The sequence below is a fragment of the Giraffa tippelskirchi genome, chromosome 1, assembly GCF_054371585.1.
Source record: "Giraffa tippelskirchi isolate mGirTip1 chromosome 1, T2T-mGirTip1v1.2.pri, whole genome shotgun sequence".
NCBI classification, from domain to species: domain Eukaryota; kingdom Metazoa; phylum Chordata; class Mammalia; order Artiodactyla; family Giraffidae; genus Giraffa; species Giraffa tippelskirchi.
In genome coordinates this window covers 97382546-97403080 of record NC_137275.1, presented here as the reverse complement: position 1 = coordinate 97403080, position 20535 = coordinate 97382546, and the positions used below count along the sequence as shown (strand labels likewise).

At 38.5% G+C, this 20535-nt stretch overlaps 1 long non-coding RNA gene across 1 annotated transcript in view; it reads right to left on the bottom strand.

Annotated features, from left to right (window-relative positions):
• Positions 1–697: 697 nt before the first annotated feature.
• The window catches only part of LOC145504439 (uncharacterized), a 32566-nt gene continuing 12728 nt past the window's right edge, over positions 698–20535 (bottom strand). The window contains exon 2 of the long non-coding RNA XR_014052204.1: positions 698–4048. This is a non-coding gene — a long non-coding RNA (uncharacterized LOC145504439). The remainder of the gene's footprint in view (positions 4049–20535) is intronic.

Below are 20535 nucleotides of genomic sequence, written 5' to 3'. Positions count from 1 at the left end.
TATTCTAAACTTAGTTGGTTGTGATGCACAACTCTGTAAATACACTAAAACCACCCAATTTACTATTTTAAACCAATGAATTTTATAGTCTGCTATGTAGAATTCAATAAGATGTTTTAAAAAGGGTCACCACTAAAGTGTGGTAGGCAAATGTACTTGTTTTTCCTCTGAACATAGTCAATTAATCATCATTACGATCAGCAACATCATAATTATCATCATGAATATTTATAGGCACTCATCTAAAATGCACTGCATCTATTATCTCATTTTTTTTATCAACCAACAATTATTTGCTTCCTCACTTTTGAGGAATCGAGGGAAGAGATATTAATAGTTAGGAAGCATGGGATTGACATATACATACTACTGTATTTAAAATAGATAACCAAGGTCCTACCATATATATAGCACAAGGAACTCTGTACAATGTTCTGTAGCAGCCTGGATGGGAGGGGAGTTTAGGGGAGAACTAACACATGTATGTGGATGGTATGGCTGAGCTCCTTTGCTGTCCACCTGAATCTACCACAACAGTGTTAATCGGCTCTGCTCCAATATAAAGTAAAAAGTTCAAAAAAACCAACTTTAGTGATACATTAGTTATAGATGTGACAAAGAGGGAGATGTCATGACTTTAATATTTCTGAAACTCTGTGTGAGTCTCTAAATTAAGGTAGGGATATTTTTCAGTTAATTTTTTTTTTTTGGGGATTGCTGTTTACTTTGGATTTTTTTTGTTGTTTCTGCTGCTGTCATTATTGATTTTGCTCCATCTATTCTATCTTCTTGGTATATAGACCAAACGTCTTTGGTCTTTCATGTCCGTCATCTATTTTACCTTATAATAAAAATTTCCTTATTCATTAAAATCAATTATTCACTTTACCACTTTATGTATGATAAAATTTAGGTTTAGAGAGAACTGAGTAATTTGTCTAGGACTACAGAGTTAGTGATACCAAAACTATGATTCAATCTCTTTCTGCTTCCAGACATGCTTAATGAGTACATTACCTGTGTTGTAGAAATAGAACAAAACACATGTGTTGATATAGTGGCACTGTCCTAAAATTAACTTTGTATGATGATATGATGATTTCACATTTTACATGCCCTGTTCTCCATGAGATTTAAGAGAATTTAAATATTTTCCAACTATTCATCTTGATTTTATTTGGATAATCAAGTTTTAATCTAGTTCTTTACTTTGGGAAGCAGATTACCACCCAACTAGCATAATAAAATAATTATTCACTGAAATCCAAAAATCTGAGGAGAATTAAAGGCAGTGGTTCAATGTTTCCAATTGAAGATATTAAATTTTCTTTGCATGTGGGTATAATAAACTTTACAAGTGGACAAACGGACTTGCAAAGGTAAAGTATATGTACCAACAAATTGTTGGATTTGTACAAACTTTTAGACTATTTTTTTCTTTAGACAGTTTCAAACATTTTGAGGCATGGCATGGGAAGATACTTTACACTAAGATTTAATATGCCAGAAAGTAGGACTGCAAATGACTTAATGAATATAGTCTAAAAAAACATGCCCTGACACTTTATTAAAGGTGTTGGGGTTACTTGTGATATTTCTTCAGTTAAGTGGAATTTTAATTTGCTGTAGATTAGAAAGTGTGAGTCTAGAATCCACCTCTGGTGGATGCTCCTTGCCCTGAAACAAAATGGTATCTGAAGAACTGTGCATCTCATCAAGAGGTAGTCATTCCAATATAAACCACAAGGAAGCTTATTTTAAAAATAAAAGAAATTTTGACAAGGTGAATAATGATTTCCTGGATAGAAGCAAATTTTAAAACTCAGAGATTCTTAGAACTATTGTTACTAAGAAAAAAAGACAAGACACAAATTACTAATATCATAAATGAAAAAGGAGTCATTACTACCAATCTCATGGATGTCAAAAGAATGATAAAGGGAAACTATGAACAGCTCTCTGTGCACAAATTTGATAACTAAGGTTAAAATGACTTCTCCCTTTAAAGACACAAACTACCAAAACTCATGGAAAGAGAAACAGATCATTTATATAGAGCTGTAGCTATTGAAGGAACTGAATTCATAATTCAAAAATGTCAAAAAAAAAAAAAGTGCCAGACCCATTTCACTGGTCAATTCTACCAAACAGTTAAGAAAAATATAAATTCTCCAGTTTCTTCCAGAAAACAGAAGCAGAGTGCACACATTCTAACACATTCTATGAGGTCAGCATTATCCTAATATCAAAGCCAGAACACTATAAGAATGGAAAACTAGAGACCAATATCCCTCATGAATTAAAATATTAGCAATTTGAACCCAAAGACTTAGTAAAAATTATTTACTATAATCACATGGTTTTATTTCAAATATGCAAGGTTGGTTCAACACTTGAAAATTAATGTAACCCATCATATCAATGTTTAAATAAATGACATTAGTTGCAGAAATAGCATATGACAAAAATCTACTCACATTTATGACAATAAGTCTCAGCAAAGTAGGAAGAGAAGCGGCTTTCTTGAGACATGTCAGCAAGGTGATGGAGAAGGACATATAAGCCTTTGCTTCCCCTTCAAACCCAACAATTAGACAGCTATTCATGAATGAAAATAACCCTGGGAGGACTCAAGAGTACAATAAGAACCTGTAGTAACACAGTGCAGAAAGAAAAAGAATAACTTCAAACAAAGAATCTCTGGAGAGATCAGCATAACTGAGATTTCTTGAATTCTCAGTTCCCGGAATTTGGTTTCAGGAGCAAAAAAGAGATGTGGAGACTACCAGTATCAGCCATGCATCAGGTGCCACCCTGGTTTCCAGCGGCCCTGGTGACAGCTGACAGCTACAGACGCCATATAGTTTTCACAGCTTAGGGTTCCAGTGTTCATCAGTGTCAAGCCCAGTGGTCTGCTCCAGCAGCTTTTGCCACTGATGCGATGACAGCCGTCACTGCAAAGGATCCCTGGAGAGGGAGACATTGCTGCATGCTCACCCACTCCCAAGAAGAAGTCATCGTTGCACCACCTCAGGACCGGGCCTTCCCCAGCCCACAATCCTGCATATGCCCCAGATCTGGAGCGGCAGCACTGTGCATGTCCATACTCCAGACCTCAGCTCTGTGGCTGCTCTGCCCATGCCATAAATCCTGACTCAGCAGACAGCCAGTCCACGAGTGCCTGTGCCTAGGACACCAGAGCATGAGCTCTGCAGCAAGGTCACACCCGAGACCTGGAGCTTCACTGACAGAGGGGCATGGAGACTATGCTGCCACACCCTCCCCAGTGTTGAAACCACCACACCCCACTCAGCCAGTACCCTCACACCTACCCATACACCCCCTGGTAGATAAAGATCGTTCCCTATCATAGCCAACTGATAAAGTTTGGAAGAGAGAACTGTTTCAGCAAACGTGTGAACAAAAGGGCAAGTCTATATGAAACATGAAAAAAATCAAGGGAAATGGTAACATCAAAGGAACAAAATAACTTTCTAGTAAATGTCTACAAAGAAATGGAGATTGAAGATCTGCTGAACAAAGAATTCAAAATAATTATTTTAAGGAAGCTCAGCAAGCTACAAGAGAGTACAGAAAGAAAACATGAAAATCAGGAAAACAAGACAGAAACAAGAAGTTCAACAAAGAGACAGAAATTATGAAAAGCATGAATCGAATTCTGAAGCTGAAGAATACAATGACTAAAGCAAAGCTGAAATGAAGAGTGTCAACAGAAAACTTGAGCAAGCAGAAGAAAGAACCTGTGAACTCAAAGAAAAGTCATTTGAAATGACCCAGTTAGAGAAAAAAAATAAATCCCCCCAAAAATGAACAAGAGTAAAGAAAACATACAGAATTTATTGGGAATTATCCAGTGAAACTCATTACGGGAGTCCATAAAGTAAAAGAAAAGGAAAGATAGCTTATTTAGAGAAATACCTGAAAACATCTCAAATCTGGAGAGATATATGGACATCTATGTATGTGAAGTTCGTAGATCTCCAAGTTCAATCCAAAGAGGATTTCATCAAGACACATTATAACAAAACTGTCAAAAATCAAAGAAAAAGAATTTTGTAATTATTAAGAGAAAAACTCTTCACATACAAGTAAATCCCATAAAGATATCAGTGTATTTTTCAGCAGAAACCTTGTAGGCCAGGAGAGAACGAGATGTTATTTTCTAAGCACTGAAAGAAAAGCCTGCAAGAATACTTTACCTTACAAAGCTATCCTTCAAGATGAAGGAGACACCTATGGTCAATTAATCTATGACAAAGGAGGGAGGAATATACAAGGGAGAATTATACACATACACTATCACTGCCAATACAAGGGTTATTATACACATACATCTGCTTGATCTGTCAGCTAAGAGGGCCTATAAGAAACAATACTGCAACAATAGTGTACACCCTTAATGCCCAGATCTTTATACCATTCTCCAATCAAAGGAACTAGCTCAGAGAAATGGCTGGTTCTAGAACTACAGCAGGAAATAAACAAGATGAGCCTGGTATATCCATGATGCCACTAAGTAAGGAAGTGTTTAAAAAAAATAACAACCCACAGTGATGGGAATGTATCAAAGGGAACACTTTGATTCATACAGCCAATGAAAGGGCTTCCAATGGCCAAAGCTGAAACAACTTGATGAACAAAATTAAGTGCTATTGATATAAAAACTCAAGATAATGAAAATATTCCTAAGTCCATAGTGATACAATTAAATGACCAAATAAATTAATAAATGGAGAGGACAAACAAGTCTTCTGTGCATAAGAATTAAAACTAATTCATGTCTCCCTACAGGAAGTGGAGGATAACTATCCACTCCTTATTTGTAGGCTGTGCAGGATGACTTTGTTCCGAAGAGTAGTTCTGAAAGATAATGTTTACAATGGCGAAAACTGACAACCTCCACAACCCAGGAGATCAAGGTTTAGCACCAGAAGTGATGTCACAGTGAGATGGGTATTATGTACCCTGAAACATATGATAAAAATGGCACATTATCTCTGGAGTCTTTCTTCCTCAAACATATAACTCTGGTCTAATCATGAGAAAAGCATCAAACCCCAATAGAGAACATTCTCTGACCAGTATCTCTCAAAAACTGTCAAAGTCATCAAAAATAAGAATGTCTAAGAAACTATCACTGCCAATAAGAGTGTAAGGAAACATTACAACTAAATGTTATGTGGTCTCTTGGAATAGAAAAATGACAATGGATAATAACTTAGGAAACCTGAGTTAGTATGAGCTTTAGTTAATATTCAGTTCAGTTCAGTCGCTCAGTCATGTCTGACTCTCTGTCAACCCATGGACTGCAGCATGCAAGGCCTCCCTGTCCATCACCAACTCCCAGAGTTCACTCAAACTCATGTCCATTGAGTTGGTGATGCCCTCCAACCATCTCATCCTCTATTGTCCCCCTCTCCTCCCACCTTCGATCTTTCCCAGCATCAGGGTCTTTTCCAATGAGTCAGTTCTTCACATCAGGTCCCAAAGTATTGGAGTTTCAGCTTCAGCATCAGTCCTTCCAATGAATATTCAGGACTGATTTCCTTTAGGATGGACTGGTTGGATCTCCGTGCAGTCCAGGGACTCTCAAGAGTCCTCTCCAACACCACAGTTCACAACCATCAATTCTTCAGTGCTCAGCTTTCTTTGTAGTCCAACTCTCACATCCATGCGTCACTACTGGAAAAACCATAGCTTTGACTAGACAGACCTTTGTTAGCAAAGTAATGTCTCTGCTTTTTAATATGCTGTATAGGTTGATCATATTTGCCTTGATTCATGGACCTAACTTTCCAGGTTCCTATGCAATATTGCTCTTTACAGCATCGGACTTTGCTTCTATCACCAGTCACATCCACAGCTTGGTATTGTTTTTGCTTTGGCTCCATCCCATCATTCTTTCTGGAGTTATTTCTCCACTGATCTCCAGTTGCATATTGGGTACCTACCAACCTGGGGAGTTCATCTTTCAGTGTCCTATCTTTTTACGTTTTCATACTGTTCATGGAGTTCTCAAGGCAAGAATACTGAAGTGGTTTGCCATGCCCTTCTCCAGGGGACCACATTCTGTCAGACCTCTCCACCATGACCCATCCGTCTTGGGTTGCCCCACACTGCATGGCTTAGTTTCATTGAGATAGACAAGGCTGTGGTCCATGTGATCAGATTGGCTAGTTTTAGTGTGTCTGCCCTCTGATGCCCTCTCGCAACACCTACTGTCTTACTTGGGTTTCTATTACCTTGGACGTGGGGTATCTCTTCACGGCTGCTCCAGCAAAGTTGGAAGTGGTCAAACAGGAGATGGCAAGAGTGAACATCGACATTCTAGGAATCAGCAAACTAAGACAGACTGGAATGGGTGAATTTAACTCAGATGACCGTTATATCTACTACTGTGGGCAGAATCCCTTAGAAGAAATGGAGTAGCCATCATGGTCAACAAAAGAGTCTGAAATGCAGTACTTGGATGCAATCTCAAAAACGACAGAATGATCTCCGTTCATTTCCAAAGCAAACCGTTCAGTATCACGGTAATCCAAGTCTACGCCCCGACCAGTAATGCTGAAGAAGCTGAACTTGAATGGTTCTTTGAAGACCTACAAGACCTTTTAGAACTAACACCAAAAAAGATGTCCTTTTCATTATAGGGGACTGGAATGCAAAAGTAGGAAGTCAGGAAACACCTGGCCTAACAGGCAAATTTGGTGTTGGAGTACAGAATGAAGCAGGGCAAAGGCTAACAGAGTTTTGCCAAGAGAACACACTGGTCATAGCAAACACCCTCTTCCAACAACATAAGAGAAGACTCTACACATGGACATCACGAGATGGTCAACACTGATATCAGACTGATTATATTCTTTGCAGCCAAAGATGGAGAAGCTCTATACAGTCAGTAAAAACAAGACTGGGAGCATACTGTGGCTGAGATCATGAACTCCTTATTGCCAAATTCAGACTTAAATTGAAGAAAGTAGGGAAAACCACTAGACCATTCAGGTATGACCTAAATCAAATCCCTTATGATTATACAGTGGAAGTGACAGATAGATTTAAGGGACTAGATCTGATAGACAGAGTGCCTGATGAATTATGGACAGAGGTTCATGACATTGCACAGGAGACAGGGATCAAGACCATCCCCATGGAAAAGAAATGCAAAAAAGCAAAATGGCTGTCTGAGGAGGCCTTACAAATAGCTGGGAAAAGAAGAGAAGCGAAAAGCAAAGGAGAAAAAGAAAGATATTCCCATCTCAATGCAGAGTTTCAAAGAATAGCAAGGAGAGATAAGAAAGCCTTCCTCAGCGATCAATGCAAAGAAATAGAGGAAAACAACAGATTGGGAAAGACTAGAGATCTCTTCAAGAAAATTAGAGATACCAAGGGAACATTTCATGCAAAGATGGGCTTGATAAATGACAGAAATGGTATGGACCTAACAGAAGCAGAAGATATTAAGAAGAGGTGGCAAGAATACACAGAAGAATTGTACAAAAAAGATCTTCACGACCCAGATAATCACGATGGTGTGATCACTCACCTAGAGCCAGACATCCTGGAATGTGAAGTCAAGTGGGCCTTAAAAAGCATCACTACGAACAAAGCTAGTGGAAGTGATGGAATTCCAGTTGAGCTATTTCAAATCCTCAAAGATGATGCTGTGAAAGTGCTGCACTTGATATGCCAGCAAATCTGGAAAACTCAGCAGTGGCCACAGGACTGGAAAAGGTCAGTTTTCGTTCCAATCCCAAAGAAAGGCAATGCCAAAGAATGCTCAAACTACCACACAATTGCACTCATCTCACATGCTAGCAAAGTAATGCTCAAAATTCTTCAAGCCAGGCTTCAGCAATACGTGAACCGTGAACTTCCAGATGTTCAAGCTGGTTTTAGAAAAGGCAGAGGACCCAGAAATCAAATTGCCAACATCCACTGGATCATGGAAAAAGCAAGAGAGTGCCAGTAAAGCATCTATTTCTGCTTTATTGACTATGCCAAAGCCTTTGACTGTGTGGATCACAATAAACTGGAAAATTCTGAAAGAGATGGTAATAACAGACCATCTGACCTGTCTCTTGAGAAACCTATATGCAGGTCAGGAAGCAACAGTTACAACTGGACATGGAACAACAGACTGGTTCCAAATAGGAAAAGGAGTATGTCAAGGCTGTATATTGTCACCCTGCTTATTTAACTTATTTGCAGAGTACATCATGAGAAATGCTGGGCTGGAAGAAACACAAGCTGGAACCAAGATTGCCGGGAGAAATATCAATAACCTCACATATGCAGATGACACCACCCTTATGGCAGAAAGCGAAGAACTAAAGAGCCTCTTGATGAAAGTGAAAGAGGAGAGTGAAAAAGTTGGCTTAAAGCTCAACGTTCAGAAAACTAAGATCATGGCATCTGGTCCCATCACTTCATGAGAAATAGATGGGGAAACAGTGTCAGATTTTATTTTTTTGGGCTCCAAAATCACTGCTGATGGTGATTGCAGCCATGAAATTACAAGACGCTTACTCCTTGGAAGGAAGGTTATGACCAACTTAGACAGCATATTTAAAAGCAGAGACATTACTTTGCCAATAAAGGTCCGTCTAGCCAAGGCTATGGTTTTTCCAGTAGTCATGTATAGACGTGCGAGTTGGATGGTGAAGAAAGCTGAGCACTGGAGAATTGATGCTTTTGAACTGTGGTGCTGGAGAAGACTCTTGAGAGTCCCTTGGACTGCAAGAAGATGCAACCAGTCCATCCTAAAGGAGATCAGTCCTGAATATTCATTGGAAGGATTGATGTTGAAGCTGAAACTCCAATACTTTGGCCACCTCATGCGAAGAGTTGACTCATTGGAAAAGACCCTAATGCTGGGAAGGATTGGGGGCAGGAGGAGAAGGGAACAACAGGGGATGAGATGGTTGGAGGGCATCACCAACTCGATGGACGTGGGTTTGGGTGGACTCCAGGAGTTGGTGATGGACAGGGAGGCCTGGTGTGCTGCGGTTCATGGGGTCGCAAAGAGTTGGACACGACTGAGCAACTGAACTGAACTGAACTGAGGTTGGTCATAACTTTTCTTCCAAGGAGCAAGCTAATTAGTTAATTAGCTTATATTACATATATTAATTAATATTATTACTATATCAATATTGTATTATTAATTGTAACAGATGTACCATACTAATGTAAGATGCTAATGACAATAGAGAAAATTAGCTATGGAGTATACAGAAACTCTTTGTACGAAACTCTTTGTACACTTTTTTTTCCTATAAATCTTAAATAAGGGTTTTGTTTTGTTTTTTTTAGTTACGGTTACAGAGGGGTTATGAAAGTTTAATCTGACAGAAAAAAGTTGACAAAATTACAGATCTCTGTCCTAATTCTACATGATCATTGGGATAGTCAGCCTAAAAAGTATATTTCTTTGAGGCACAGCTCCTAAAAATTAGAACCAAATGATTAGTTTACGAAACATCTGATAAATATAAGATTTTCTCAGCAAAGCACTCACTGGCATATCAGTACAGTTTGTGAATACGAGCATTTGTTCAGAAACGAACCCACTGCTTCATCAAATTATGATTTTGGCATTCTACATCAATGTCCAACAAGTACTTCCAACAACGGAGGCTGGATAAATGGGGCTCACATTCAACTGTAGCATGAGACTTCCTTTTTTTTCTTTTGCTGTAAAACAGCCATCCCATCTGAGATCTCAGAGATTCTTACACTGTGTCCATGAATCTTGGTTGATTCTGAAACAGTTTCTGCTTATCATCTAATGATAATAAAGAAGAATCAGGGAGGAAGGTAAGGAGGGAGATGTCACCTGATTATCTTCATGCCTCATTCCATGTAAAGCAAACGTGACAACAGAGGCAATAATTACTCCTCTGTCCCTTAAAACCTTAATTTCTTTGCTCCTTTTGGGTGAGTAAATATGGCATATAGCTAATGACTGACTGAATGTCTCCCAGCAGAAACCTAACACCCTTGCCTCCTAAGCCCGGGCTGGATTCAGGAATCACATGGGCACACAGTGATGCCTGTCTGAGTTAATTACTTTGTGTGATAAAGTCTATGCAATCAGTTCTGCTGTGTCACCTTTCTGTTCATATATCCAGCGTGGCAGCTTTGTAAGCTAAGAGTTATTTTTTTGGCCAAGTAATCTAACTTCCCCAGGCCTCCATTTCCTCATGTGAAAAGGGGGGCTTTGTGCCAGATTCTAAGAGCCATCTCAGTCTGTCAATCCATATCCAGCAGCCCAAGATTTATTGAGACTCAGAGCTTTTGTGCTGTTATTTCAGCACATGGTAACTCTATTTCTATCTTCATTGCTTTTCAGAAAATTTGACTTCAACTTGAGGTACAAACCTGTCTATCAACCTTATTTGCCCCCTCTCCATTTGTAGCAGTCCATTGACCAAACCAGGAAATTTAGGAAATTTTTATGTCCCACAGAGCAAAGGTCTACAATTTGATGACATTTTAATTTGTTCTTTTTCATTCTAAATATTTTCAAGAAGTATACTCATTTCCTGGTGCTGCCATGATAAACTACCATGATCTGGGTGGCTTAATCAACAAAAATGTATTGTCTCATAGTTTTGGAGGCTGGAAGTCACAAATCAAAGTGTTGGGAGTGCTGGTTCTCTTTATGGTCTGGAAGGAAGACACTGTTCCCCGTCTCTCCTAGTTTCTGGTAGCCTCAGGCATTCTCCTTGTCTTTAAATTGCTTTCTATCACGTTCCATTTCTGTGCCCAAATTTCCTTTTTATAGACACCAGTCATATTGAATAGAGCTAACCCTAATGACCTCATCTTAATCTGATCTGCAAAGACCCTATTTCCAAATAAATTCGCATTCACATGTACTGAGGATTAGGACTTCAACATCGTGCACACACTTCAAACCATGACAAGAAAGGGAAAAACTGTTACTCCTAATAACAGGTAAAAATATTTCCTCTTCCAAGTTTGACCTTTATAAAATGATAATGTCATCTGATGTCTAGTTGGCATAATCTTGCTTTCATTTCATATTTATATAACTTCCTTTTTCTTCTCCTTTTTCCCTTCCTCCACTCTTTCTTCCTTTATATATGAAAATCCAAGAACTCGATGTAGATTTTCCAGCTTTCTGTTTTTTCTTTTAATTATCTCATTCATCAAGTTAGCTTCAGCCAATGTGGATCAGATGGCTAGAAAAATGTAGTGCTTAACCCGTGAAAGAGGGAGAGTTAGAGCAAGTGAGAGAGGAATCAGCATAAAATGAATAGTGGCCAAGGAAAGGGGAGATTATATATTTGCAAGTCCATTAACCTAGGCTTGGATAGTTTAAAAAATTGCTTGTACAACCAGAAAAGGAAGAAATGAAGAACCAGAGGGTTAGTAGAAGGAAAGAAATCACAAAAATTAGGGCAGAAATAAATGCAAAACAAAAGAGACCATAGCAAAAATCAACAAAGCTAAAAGCTGGTTCTTCAAGAAGATAAATAAAATAGACAAACCATTAGCCAGACTCAAGAAACAAAGGGAGAAGAATCAAATGAACAAAATTAGAAATGAAAATGGAGAAATCACAACAGACAATACAGAAATACAAAGGATCATAAGAGACTACTATCAGCAACTATATGTCAATAAAATGGACAACATGGAAGGAATGAACAAATTCTGAGAAAAGTATAACCTTCCAAAACAGAACCAGGAAGAAACAGAAAATCTTAACAGACCCATCACAAGCACAGAAATCAAAACCGTACACAGAAATCTTCCAACAAACAAAAGCCCAGGACCAGATGGCTTCACAGCTGAATTCTACCAAAAATTTATAGAAGAGCTAACACCTATCCTTCTCAAACTCTAACAGAAAATTGCAGAGGAAGGTAAACTTCCAAACTCATTCTATAAGGCCACCATCACCCTAATACCAAGACCAGACAAAGATGCCACAAAAAAATAAAACTACAGGACAATATCACAGACGGACATAGATGCAAAAAACCTTAACAAAATTCTAGCAAACAGAATCCAACAACATATTAAAAAGATCATACATCATGACCAAGTGGGCTTTATCCCAGGAATGCAAGGATTCTTCAATATCCACAAATCAATGTGATACACCACACTAACAAATTAAAAGATAAAAACCATATGATTATCTCAATAGAAGCAGAGAAAGCCTTTGACAAAATTCAACATCCATTTATGATAAAAATCCTCCAGAAAGCAGGAATACAAGGAACATATCTCAACATAATAAAAGCCATATATGATAAACCCACAGCAAACATTATCCTCAATGGTGAAAAATTGAAAGCATTTCCCCTAAAGTCAGGAACAAGACAAAGGTGCCCACTCTCACCATTACCATTCAACATAATTTTGGAAGTTTTGGCCACAGCAATCAGAGCAGAAAAAGAAATAAAAGGAATCCAGATTGGAAAAGAAGCAGCAAAACTCTCACTGTTTGCAGATGACATGATCCTCTACATAGAAAACCCTAAAGACTCCACCAGAAAATTACTAGAGCTAATCCATGAATACAGTAAAGTTACAGGATATAAAATTAACACACAGAAATCCCTTGCATTCCTATACACTAACAATGAGAAAACAGAAAGAGAAATTAAGGAAACAATTCCATTCACCGTTTCAACAAAAAGAATAAAATACTTAGGAATAAACCTACCTAAAGAAACAAAAGACCTATATACAGAAAACACTGGTGAAAGAAATAAAAGATGACACAAATAGATGGAGAAATATACTGTGTTCATGGATTGGAAGAATCAATATAGTGAAAATGAGTATACTACCCAAAGCAATCTATAGATCCAATGCAATCCCTATCAAGCTACCAATGGTATTTTTCAGAGAATTAGAACAAATAATTTCACAATTTGTACGGAATTACAAAAAAACCTTGAATAGCCAAAGCAAGCTTGAGAAAAAAGAATGGAACTGGATGAATCAATCTGCCTGACTTCAGGCTATACTACAAAGCAACAGTCATCAAGACAGTATGGTACTGGCACAAAGACAGAAATATAGATCAACGGAACAAAATAGAAAGCCCAGAGATAAATCCATGCACCTATGGACAACTTATCTTTGACAAAGGAGGCAAGAATATACAATGGAGAAAAGACAATCTCTTTAACAAGTGGTGCTGGGAAAACTGGTCAACCACTTGTAAAAAAAATGAAACTAGAACACTTTCTAACACTATACACAAAAATAAACTCAAAATGGATTAAAGATCTAAATGTAAGACCAGAAACCATAAAACTCCTAGAGGAAAACATAGGCAAAACACTCTCTGACATAAACCACAGCAGGATCCTCTTTGACCCACTTCCCAGAGTAATGGAAATAAAAGCAAAAATAAACAAATGGGACCTAATTAAACTTAAAAGCTTTTGCACAACAAGGAAACTATAGGCAAGGTGAAAAGACAGTCTTCAGAATGGGAGAAAATAATAGCAAATGAAGCAACTGACAAAGAATTAATCTCAAAAATATACAAGCAGCTCATGCAGCTCAATACCAGAAAAATAAGCCACCCAATCAAAAAATGGGCCAAAGAACTAAACAGACATTTCTCCAAAGAAGACATACAAATGGTTAACAAACACATGAAAACATGTTCAACATCACTCATTATCAGAGAAATGCAAATCAAAACCACAATGAGGTACCATCTCACACTGGTCAGAATGGCTGCTATCAAAAAGTCTACAAACAATAAATGCTAGAGAGGGTGCAGAGAAAAAGGAACCCTCTTACACTGTTGGTGGGAATGCAAACTAGTACAGCCACTATGGAGAACAATGTGGAGATTCCTTTAAAACCTGGAAATAGAACTGCCATACGACCCAGCAATCCCACTGCTGGGCATACACACTGAGGAAACCAAAATTGAAAGAGACACATGTACCCCAATGTTCATCACAGCACTGTTTACAATAGCCAGGGCATGGAAGCAACCTAGACGTCCATCAGCAGACGAATGGATAAGGAATCTGTGGTATATATATGCAATGGAATATTACCCAGCTATTAAAAAGAATGCATTTGAATCAGTGCTAATGAGGTGGATGAAACTGGAGCCTATTATACAGAGTGAAGTAAGTCAGAAAGAAAAACAACAATACAGTATATTAATGCATATATATGGAATTTAGAAAGATGGTAACGATGACCCTATACGTGAGACAGCAAAAGCGACACAGATGTAAAGAACAGACTGTTGGACTCTGGGAGAAGGCAAAGGCAGGATGATTTAAGAGAATAGCATTGAAACATGTATATTATCATACGTGAAATAGATCACCAGTCCAGGTTCAATGCATGAGGTAGGGTGCTCAGGGCTGGTGCACTGGGATGACCCTGAGAGATGAGATGGGAAGGAGGTGGGAGGGAGGGCCAGGATGGGGAACACATGTACACCCATGGCTGATTCATGTGAAAGTATGTCAAAAACCACCACAATATTGTAAATTAATTAGCCTCCAATTAAAATTTAAAAAAAAACATAATTCAACCTCTCCTCCCCAAAAAAATTGCTTGTAAAGCTGCTGATAAAATTTGTACAATTTGGACTTCATTGGTGGTTTGGTGCTAAAGAATACACCTGCCAATGCAGGGACATGGGTTGGATACCTGGTCTGGGAAGATTCCACATGCCAAGAAGCAACTAAGCCCACACACCACAACTAATGAACCCACACTCCAGAGTTTATGCTCTGAAACTACTGAGCCCACGTACTGCAAATATTGAGTCCCTGCTCTAGAGCCTGCACCCCACAACAAGAGAAGCCACTGCAATGAGAAGTCCAGGCACTGCAACTAAAGAGTAGCCCCTGCTCACCCCGACTGGAGAAAGCCCACACCCAGCAATGAAGACCCAGTACAGCCAAAAAATATATAAATAAAAATGTTTTTAAAATTTTGTACAATTCTTCTTGGTTATAATGGAACACCCCCCTCACCCCATCCTATTGTCATGGAATAAATTGGCTCTGGTTTGAAATTTGTACTTACACTAAAGTGCTGTGAAATACACCTTGAACTTACCACTAGCAAGATAAACACAGTACAAAAGCCAATTAAGCTCACCAGAAAAATCTACTTGAAGTTCCTGGATCTGAGACTGGTAAGCAATTAGCATCTCTGTGCTTAGCACTTATTAGTAAAGAGGATTCTAATGCTGAAAGGTATGTAGTGTATTCAAAATTGTTTGCTCCTCCTTTGAAAGGCATGATAGACACATGGAAGAAGAATCTGTCTCTGTCCTCACCCATGGTAAGCCTTCCTCCCAGCACATATGTATGCAATATGTCTAGAAGTTTCATGCCATATGCATGGAACTATTTTATAATTCAGCAAATTCAGTAGAGAGTGATTTTCAGACTCTTTTCAAGTCCAGCTGAAAGATATTTTTAATAATTTTAGCAGGTCCAAGAAAAACTCTGAAGCATCATTTTGTTTCCTTCCTGCATTTTTGCTCAATATAAATTGTTTCAGTGGTTTCTGGAACTGCAATATAGTAAGTGTTATTCTTTTTATCCACATTTATTATCATGGGTTAAATATATTCCCTATATTTCTCTTTATGTTCTTACCTTATTGTATATCTATGCCAAGTTGTACTGTAAGATTGTAAACTGCCGTACCAGTACTCCCTAAGCTGTGGTGTGAATAAAATCACTGAATTTTATTTTTAAAATGCATGTTTGGGCCATTATCCAAACAGACTCTTAATAAGTAAATGTAAGAGAGACCCAAGCACCTGTACTTGTAACAAGCATCGTCTATGGAGCTGATGTAGCTGGTCCTTGGACCTAACATTAGGAAACAAACATGAAGGATAGGGACTAATTCCATTTAAGATGATTTATACCATGCCAAGGGCTTCTCTGGGGTTCAGACAGTAAAGAATCCACCCACAATGTGGGAGACCTGGGTTCAATCCCTGGGTTGGGAAGAATCCCCTGGAGAAGGGCGGCAACCCACTCCAGTATTCTTGCCTGGAGAATCCCCATGGACAAAGGAGACTGGTGGGCTACAGTCCATGGGGTCCCGAAGAGTTGGACACAACTGAGCGACTAAGCACATACTATGCCAAGAGATGTTTACCTCTAGGTGTTGACTACTGCTAATTGCCTCCTAAGTATTCCTTACAGCCAACTTGCTGTACAAAAATGGAGTTTTACATGGTTCATTAGCCACTGAGAAACAAACTAAAGGGCTGATGGATTTTTTCCCCTCCCTGGGTAGGAGAGAGGGCCATTAATTCCTAGACAATTACTCAAATCCCCTCTTTTCTTTGGTCCATACAACTCCCTTGGCTACAGTTCTTAAGGATGGCTAGAGTTGGACAGTGAAGAAAGCTGAGCACCGAAGAATTGATGCTTTTGAACTGTGGTGTTGGAGAAGACTCTTGAGAGTCCCTTGGACTGCAAGGAGATCCAACCAGTCCATCCTAAAGGAGATCAGTCCTGGGTGTTCATTGGAAGGACTGATGTTGAAGCTGAAATTCCAATCCTTTGCCACCTTATGCGAAGAGTTGACTGATTGGAAAAGACCCTGATTCTGGGAAGGATTGGGGGCAGGAGGAGAAGGGGATGACAGAGGATGAGATGGTTGGATGGCATCACCAACTCGATGGACATGGGTTTGGGTAGACTCCGGGAGTTGGTGATGGACAGGGAGGCCTGGCGTGCTGCGGTTCATGGGGTCGCAAAGAGTCAGACACAACTGAGTGACTGAACTGAACTGATTCTCTCTATGATTGACAACCTATGAATGAAAAAGTGTTGAGTTAAAAAGCTTACTCGTTTCCTTTTGTTGTTTCTCGGTATGTCACCTGTCTTTACATTTGTCTGATGTCAGTTGTGCATGTTTGTGCAGCTCAGTCGTGTCTGACTCTCTGCGACTCCGTGGACTGTAGTCTGCTTGGCTCCTCTGTTCATGGATTTTCCAGGCACGAGTACTGGAGTGGGTTGCCATTTCTTCCTCCAGGGGATCTTCCTAACCAAGGGATTGAACACGCATCTCCTGAGTCTCCTGCATTGGCAGGCAGATTTTTTGCCACTGGGCCACTTGGATGCATTTATTTTATCAGTTGCAAAAATAGTGCACATGAAGGCAAGTACCCGGTAGACAGTACCATGACACTAAGGGTAAGGTTTCTGTATAAAGACCTCTTAACTTCAGTGCCCCACAGATACATCACCTGACCCTGTATGGTGTAGTGCAGCATCCTCTGCCCCTTCACTCATTTCTAGGCCCCTCAATATTGTGTCATTGACAATCTACTTGTCTGAATCCCACTGTCATTTCTCACTAAGGGTAGGAATTACGTCAAAACCATCTGTGTATCCACAACTCTTGGCAAAATGACTGACTTAAAGTAGACAATGAAAAAACCAATCATCTAACGAATGAATCAATAAACCAACCTCCTGAAAAAGGAGAGCCAGTTTCTCTCACAAGCTTCTTGGAAAATTTCTAGTTTTTTCAGCCATATTAGATCCGTACAGAAACCCATGCTGCTGCCCAACTGGTTCATCACATCTCAGCCCTGCATTGCATCGGCTTCACTAGATTTGTTTTGGAAGGATGGGTTAAGAAGAGATTTAGAAAGAAATCCAACTTCAACTCTCAAACATGAGATGCTCAAAGTAACGGGCAAGCTTAGATGCATGAAGGGGGAATGTGTATGTGTGTGTGAATGGTAGGCGGGAAGTTAAAGGCATTCTCACAGCTTATAAAATTTCTGAAACTAACCTTTCACAACTGAATTTACATTTACAAATCTACATATTAGGGATGTGTTCAAGGCCTTAATTTTTAAAAAGCTTTTCCTCAGGAGAAGTTACAATGGATATCACAGAAAAACAAAGGATCATAAGAGACTACAAGCAACTATACACCAATAAAATGGACAACTAGAAGAAATGGACAAATTCTTAGACAGGTACAATCTTCCAAGAATAAACCAAGAAGAAACAGAAAATATGAAAAGATCAATCACAAGTACTGAAATTGATTAAAAATCCTCTAACAAAAGTTCAGGACCAGATGTCTTCACAGGCAAATTCTATTAAACATTTAGAGAAGAGTTAACACATACCTTTTGAAACTCTTCCCAAAAATTTTGCAGAGGTAGGAACACTCCAAAGCTGATTCTATGAGGCCACCATTACCCTGATACCAAAACCAGACCAAAATGTCACAAAAAAAGAAAATTACAGGCCAATATCACTGGTGAACATACACACAAAAATCCTCAGCAAAATACCAGCAAAGCAAATCCAACAGCACATTAAAAGGATCATACACCATGATCAAGTGAGATTTATCCCAGGAATACAATGATCTTTCAATATCCACAAATCAATCACTGTGATACATCTCACCAACAAACTGAAGACTAAAAGCCATATGATCATCTCAACAGATGCAGAAAAAGCTTTTGACAAAATTCAATACATTTATGATTAAAAAGAATCTCCAAAAAGTGAGCCGAGAGAACCTACATCAACATATCAAGGCCATATACGACAAACCCACAGTAAACATCATTCTCAATGGTGAAAAATTGAGAGCACTTCCTCTAAGATCAGGAATAAAACAAGAATGTTCACTCTTGCCACCATCATTCAACACAGTTTTGGAAGTCCTAACCACGGAAATCAGAGAAGAAAAAGAAATCAAAGGAATCCAACTTGGAAAAGAACTAAAATCATCACTGTTTTGCAGATGATGGGATACCATACGAGAAAGCCCTAAAGATGTTTTCAGAAAACTGCGAGAGCTCAGTGAACTTGTAAAGTGGCAGAGTACAGAAGTAACACACAGACACTTCCGGCTAAGACTTTGCCTTCCAGTTCAGGAGGTGCAGTTTTGATCCCTAGTGAGGGAGATAAAATTCTACATGTGTCAAGACAAAAAAAATCAAACCATAAAACAGGAACCATATTGTAACAAATTCAAGAAAGACTTTAAACATGATCCACATGAAAAATCTTTAAAAAAATATGCAGAATTCTCTTGCATTCCTATATACTAACAATGAAAGATCAGAAAATAGAAATCAAGGAACCAATCCCATTTCATCAAAAAGAATAAATACCTAGGAATAAACCTTCCTTAGGAGGCAAAAGACCTATACTCAGAAAACTGTAAGATATTGATGAAACAAATCAAAGATGACAGATGGAAAGATATACCATGTTCTTGACTCGAAGAATCTATATTGTGAAAATGACTATACTGTTTAAAGCAATATACAAATTCATTGCAAGCGTATCAAATCACCAATGGTATTTTTCATAGAATTAGAACAAAAAATTTCACAATTTTTATAGAAACACAAGACACCACGAATAGTCAAAGAATAGTCAAAGCAATCTTAAGAAAAACAGAGCTGGAGGAATCAGACTCCCTGACTTCATACTGTACTGAAAAGCTACAGTCATTGAAAAAGTATGGTTCTGGCACAACAGAAATACAGATCAATGGGACAGAATAGAAAGCCCAGAGATAAACCCACACACCTACAGTTGCCTAATAAAGGGGGCAAGAATATACAAGGAAGAAAAGGCAGCCTCTTCATTTAAAAGAATGAAATTAGAACACTCCCTAACACCAATCACAAAAATAAACTCAAAATGAATTTAAGACCTAAAGATAAGCCCAGATACTGTAAAATTCTTAGAGGGAAACATAGGCAGAATACTGTGACATAAAATCGAAGCAAGATCTTTTTTGACCCACCTCCTAGAGTAATGAAAATAAAACCAAAAATAAGCAAATGGGACCTAATTAAACTTAAAAGCTTTTGCACATCAAAAGAAATCATAAACAAGTTAAAAGAAAATCCTCAGAATGGGAGAAAATATTTGCAAATGAAGCAACTGACAAAGGATTAATCTTGAAAATATACAAGTAGATCAAGAAACTCAATATAAAAAAAAGTCTCAATGAAAAAATGGAAGACCTAAATAGACATTTCTCCAAAGATGATATACAGATGGCCAACAAACAATGAAAAGATGCTCAACATCACTAATTATTAGAGAAACGCAAATCAAAGCTAGAATGAGACATCATCTCACACCTGTCACAATAGCCATCAAAAAAAAAAAATCTACAAACAATAAATGGAGAGGGTACAGAGAAAAGGGAAACCTCTTACACTGCTGATGGGAACGTAAACTGATTTAGCCACTATCAAGGCTACTATGGAGGTTCCTTAGAAAAGGAAAAATAAAATTACCATATGACCTAGCAATTCTACTGCTGGGCATAAACCTGGAGTAAACCCTGGGTATAAACTTGGAGTAAACCATAATTTAAAAAATACATGCACCCCAGTGTTCATTTCAGCATTATGTACAATAGCCAAGACATAGAAGCAACCTGAATGTCCATCAATAGAAGAATAATGATACATATATACAATGGAGTATTATTCAGCCATAAAAGGGACAA